This window comes from Quercus robur, chromosome 11 (genome assembly GCF_932294415.1).
Source record: "Quercus robur chromosome 11, dhQueRobu3.1, whole genome shotgun sequence".
Classification (NCBI taxonomy): Eukaryota; Viridiplantae; Streptophyta; class Magnoliopsida; order Fagales; family Fagaceae; genus Quercus; species Quercus robur.
The window spans coordinates 48,214,681-48,220,178 of record NC_065544.1 but is presented as its reverse complement, the minus strand read 5'-3'; the positions used below and the strand labels follow the sequence as shown (position 1 = coordinate 48,220,178).

Here is a 5,498-nt window from a genome sequence, read left to right as displayed (position 1 = left end):
ATGGATAGAGTTGTCCTCAGAGAAGATGGTGAGCAATTGCCAATATCCCTTGAGAAATATGAGGCAAATAGTAACTCCTTCCAAAAAAAATTTCTTGCTTTCATAGGTGCCCATGAATTTTACTCTCCAGAGGTAAACTTTGTTAATTCTCATGCTTAGTGTATTATATAGTAATTTTCTTCAATCCAGTTTGTTCCAAATACTTTTCCAATATAATATGGGCAACAAATAAAGAATACATGATTTATCTACTTGAGAGGATGTTCAACAATACTACAGCCACACCCATTCACATGCCGAACTTTACAACTTTTTTACTTTTTTGATTGTGAGTGATTAATAGAAAGTAACGGATCCATATGAGTAGAAAGTGTTTACCACTCATAGTTACACAAGTCAAGTAGTGAAATTGAGTGTATTTTGAGAATTATTCATATTATATCTAGTTGTCAATTCTATTCTACTGATGGTTTTGATTAAATTATTGATGAAATAGAATAATTCAATACTAATTTATTTTTGTATACCAAATTACTTCTATTTTTATATCATGTAGAAGGGTAAGACATAACTCATCTTCAATACAAAAATATGGATCCAAGTCATCAAGGAAAAAAAAAAAAAAAAGACAAGAAAGAAAGAGAGTTAAAAACTTAAAAAGAAAAAAAAAAGTTGGTGAGTGAATCAAACCTTTACCAATATTGATTGGAATTTAAGTTGAGTTGGAAGGTTAAAATATACCAATCTAGTGATTGAAACGGAAATATTTTATAATTGTTCAGACTAGAAGGGAATGGAATTGACAACATTATACATCCCTCATTTTGTATATACCATGCAACTGGAGTAAATTTTACTATTCATCCAAAAACCATTGATCAAAATTTGATATCCCATAAAATTCTTCTTCTATCTAAATTGTTTTACTTATTTACTTACATGATATATATGTATACACACAAACACGATTTCAACTTCCACTTTTTCAGTTTTCACCCCAAGCACATTCCAACCTGCTAGAATATTAGTTAAAGTGCTTAACCTCAATTATGCATGATTTATTTGTTTTTCTTAAAAAGAATGGAGCTTGATGCTTCCCCTCTTGGTTCTTAATTTCAGATGTGGAAGGCAGCTATCAGAGTTACTAGCAACTGCCTTTTATGTGTTCGCCCTCACCACTACCATCATCTCAATCTTGGACTCAAATGTGGTTGAACCAAAGCTTCTTGTTCCACTTGCTATCTTTCTTATACTCTTCTTGTTTCTCATGATGACAGTTCCATTATCTGGTGGCCACATGAGTCCAATCTTAACATTCATAGCTGCACTCAGGGGTCTTATAACTCTTGCTCGTGCTGCCATCTACGTCTTGGCTCAATGTGCAGGTTCAGTAATTGGTTTTTTCATACTTCAAAATGTGATGGACCGTCAAACGGTACAAAACCATTCCTTAGGTGGCTGCACAATTGATGGCAATGGAGCAACAACACATCCACTAAGCCCTGAAATTGCATTGATATTAGATTTCGTCTGCACATATGTGTTTCTCTTTCTTGGTGTGACAGTGGCATTTGACAAGAAAAGGTGCAAGGAACTTGGCATGGCAATGGTATGTGCTGTGGTGGCAGCATCTTTGGCACTAGCAGTGTTTGTGTCAATAACAGTTACTGGGAGGGCTGGCTATGGAGGTGTGAGTCTGAACCCTGCAAAGTGCTTGGGGCCAGCATTGTTGCAAGGAGACAGATTGTGGGATGGCCATTGGGTTTTCTGGGTTGGGCCCTTTTTTGCTTGCATTGCTTATTATGGTTACTCTATGCAGTTACCAAAGGAGAGTTCAGATTTGGAAGAAAAACAAGAGTATGATATTGTGAGGCTAGCTAGGGCTTGATTTGGGAAGAATGGCAATCCTACTATTCAAGGGAAAGTTTAGATAATGTATTTCCAATGGTAACATTTAGTTCCAGGAGACTGTTGGCAATTCTAAAAAATAAAAGTGTATTTTAGCTGTGCTCTAGTGTGCGTTTGACTCCAAATTAAAAAAACCAACTTATTTCACTATTCAGCTTATTTTATTACTATTCATGGTCCTTATTGTACTTTTTTGTACTATTAATAGGTTTCACTGTAGTATTTTAACTAATTTTATTTTTATTTACAGTACTTTCAATAAAAAGTTTTCAGATACAGTAAAATAAACGTCCCAAACAACTTTAGTGGTAATTTTGAACCATCTATTCACAGGAAAGTAATAAAGCAGCATAAATTTGTATACTGTGTTGTGTCAAAAAGTACAACTAAAAAAAAAAAAGTGATCTCATTACACGTGCTACAAGCATGTTCATATTTTTTTATTTATTTTTCTTTTGATAGGACTTTACCATTAATCTCAATTAAAAGTTTATATAGCCAGATTGTGATGAGAACAAACATAAAAAAAAAATGAATACACTAGTTGTGGGTGCGTTTAATGGTATAACTTACCCAACTTCTAACCCAAACTCATTTGCTATATCTATTTCCCACATTGCATTTGCACCATAGCGTTATTGTGTACTAAAAAATTAGTGTGACAAAAATTGATATTAAGACAATTTCCAATAAAATTTGGAGTGAGAGAGAATAATAACAAAATAACTACTATAAGATAAATGGTGGATTGTATTTTGTCACAATTGTATTATAGTAATGGTAAGAGTCTAAGAGATAGAAAAACAAATAAAGCCAAAAAGGGTGGATGTCATAAATAATTTAACTAATTATTTTATAATTATAAAATATAACATAATTATTGTAGGGTTAAGGGCCTAAAGTGTATATTGGGCCTTGGGCCTAGTCTGAGGACACGAATGGTCCAAGGAGGAATAAATAGCTATGGGTAATTCCAGTCTAAAGCCACGTAAGTAGGGAATGAGTGGAATGTGGTCCGAGGAGGAACATCTCCTCAGATAAACCGGGAACAGCTCCAGTATGTATCCTGATAATTAAGGTGACCTTCCAGGAAGCCCTAACGACAGGAATGTGCATCATAAACGTACTAGGGTGATGGGAACTCAAAAATATCTAAGAGAAAGCTGTTACCACTACATTAAATGCACTACAGTTACTCTTTTGGCCGCATTTATGTGGAGAAGACCCCCGAATAGTGCTGCCTTGGCAATCACAACTCACAGAAAGTCAAAGAGGGTGTCTGATGGGATGAGTACTCAAGTAAGGGATCAAATGATCAACAAGTGTATGATCAAGATAGTCTAGAGGGAGCTATATAATATAAAAGACCTCCCATGAGGAAGGGGAGGGGGAGGGGGGGGAATTAGGAAGAAACACCGTAGCAATCTAGAACTAGACTTGTAACATTACCTAAGAACAATATATATAAGAACCAGTGTCCTCGGACTTCGTCGATGATGTTTTTTCTTCAGTTTACACTTGTGTATTTTCATTCTTTTGTCATCAAACCTACCTAACTTGTTGTTTGATTAACTAAAACCTAGTTTTCTAATCCATTCTCTATAAATTCATTGTTTTGGACTTTTTGGGCCTAAGTCCATTCATACCTTGGGCCAGGATCCCAAATCTGGTCCTTACAATTATATAATAAGTTTATAATTAATAATATTTACTAAATAAAGCCAAAGTACTTTTAAATATTTTAAGTGAATTTGCACATCTAGTATTTAGAAAATAAAAATAACAAAATGTAATAATATATATTAATATTTAAAAAATAATGTTCCTTTTACCATACAAATGAATATCAAATAATATAAAATATAAACATTAACTTAAGTTATCTCCTTTAGGAAACCATTTAACAAAATTTAAAGAAAGATTAAAGTAAAAAAGGAGAAAATTTTCAAATATAAAAAACTAAAAGTAAAAAAATAAAATAAAAATAAATTCACCAACAGGAAACTACAGTACTGTTTCCCAATTGGATACCAATGCAATAGGGAAAGTTTTTATAATTCTTTACGGTTCTCATGAAATCTCTTACTTAAAGTCTATGCAATACCACATATGTGACTTTCGCATGTTGTGAGAGAAAGGTGTTAGGACCCTCTTGGGTAGGGATGGCAATGGGATGAGGTGGGGCCAAAGGATGGGGTTTTCGGCCCCGCCCTGCGTGATTTTGTTTTACCTCATCCTTACCCGTCTTGCATGATGGGGAAAATTTTCTTACCCCATCCCCGCCCCTTGGGGCCCCGCCCCACCCCATAAAACTCGACTTCTTGTTGATTTGTTCACAACTATTACAATTTTTTTTTTCTAATAAAACATGTTTCATGAATAAAAATATACTTAAAATTACAAATAAATTTATCTTATCAAATCAAACTAATTTTTAGCAAAAACTAAATAATATTATCCAAGTGTTTTAGAAGACAACATCACAATAAAAACAAAAATCTCTTAGTACAAAATCAATGATTGAATAGTATACAAATTTGTTTCTAATAAAGATAAAAGAAAACGTTAAAATTGGTATCTTATTTCCAACCTTGCTAGAGAGAAAAAAGAGGTAGAGAACCATGTTAGGTAGAATAAAATAAATTGATAATATGTTTGTTTAAATAGTAGGGTTTTAAGGTGTGAAAATTTTACAATTTAACCCTTATCAACATAGGATGGGGCAGGGATGGGGTGGGGCGGGGCGGGGTGGGTCTAAAAAGTCTAAACCCATCCCCACCCCACCCCATGGTGTGGGGCTAAAATCTTATCCCATCTTCGCCCTATCACCTTAGTGGGGCAGGGAAAATCTGTGCGGGACGAAACGGGGAGGGGCGGATCAAGCAGGGCAAGGAAAAATTGCCATCCCTACTCTTGAGTTCTTGATAAGTCTAATATTTTTGTATTTTTGGAGATAAGTAGAAAGTGCGGAAAGAGAAAGCGGGGTTCAAATCACAAATATAGAAACCCACAAAGAATGTCATTACCACTGAGTTATCACTTCAAACCTTAATAAAGTCTTTTTTTCCCCCCTTTTTGGAAAGATTGATAAGTCTAGTATTGTTGTAATAATAGTATTAAGGTTGTATAAATGTGTAACAATGCAAAGATTAATGTCACTGTCACTTCACTTCTATAGTGTTGACAAGTGCTTATCTTGAACTAGTCTATTTTTATTGAATAGTAATGTGAACTGATCAAAGACAGGCATCCATATTTATTTTTATTTTTCCTTTTTAAAAGGCATCCTTAGTTACTTACAATTGTTGAAATGGGCCGTGTGTATGACTTTAATTGCCAAGCCCAAGTCAACGTAAATAGAATCCTAGTTGTAAAAGGAATGCTCCTGCCGACTTTAACATATACATATATATATTGTATTAAGTGTAGCCATGTACCGTGAGATTAAAAGAGAGATTCATAGAAGAAATTCCAATTAACCTAGTGAGCAAGCCGCATGAGAGAAAATAGAGAAAAGAGAGGCAGTCAGCTTCTATTCTTATTTTTTTTGTGAGAGAGTGCTAGGGTGTAATTGGGATTTGAGTTTCTTG

At 34.2% G+C, this 5,498-nt stretch overlaps 1 pseudogene; it reads left to right on the top strand.

Moving 5' to 3' along the window:
- Positions 1-1,888, top strand: LOC126705141 (aquaporin TIP1-2-like; annotated as a pseudogene).
- The last annotated feature ends 3,610 nt before the right edge of the window (positions 1,889-5,498 follow it).